At 43.8% G+C, this 345-nt stretch overlaps 1 protein-coding gene across 1 annotated transcript in view; it reads left to right on the top strand.

The window, feature by feature from the left end:
- The window catches only part of LOC119592889 (cyclin-G-associated kinase-like), a gene marked incomplete in the record, with an annotated part of 28823 nt that overhangs the window by 5228 nt on the left and 23250 nt on the right, over positions 1–345 (top strand).

Here is a 345-nt window from a genome sequence, read left to right as displayed (position 1 = left end):
AAAGACTCCCACACCAGCCTGTGTCTGAATCAATAGTATTTTCTTTATTTTGATATTTGCCCACACTCCTCACCACATGCCCTTCACTTCTCATTCTTGACTTTTTAGAAGCAAAGCCTTTTGAAGAATTCCTCTATTCCCCACCAGTCTGCATTAGGCCAATATAATCTACATAATGATGGCAATGCTGTTATGGTAACTCCTTCATCCTGCATCTGTGAGTTTAGCAGCTCTGCTTAAAACTTATCTATCACCTCCCTGCCCTTACCTGCTGCCAGGAAGGACCCACCACATGTGTACCAGGACTCATGTGGTGTTTCCTGTCCAAATGCTCAGAGCCATATC

Source organism: Penaeus monodon, chromosome 31 (genome assembly GCF_015228065.2).
Source record: "Penaeus monodon isolate SGIC_2016 chromosome 31, NSTDA_Pmon_1, whole genome shotgun sequence".
Classification (NCBI taxonomy): Eukaryota; Metazoa; Arthropoda; class Malacostraca; order Decapoda; family Penaeidae; genus Penaeus; species Penaeus monodon.
This window is presented reverse-complemented; position numbering and strand designations above follow the sequence as displayed.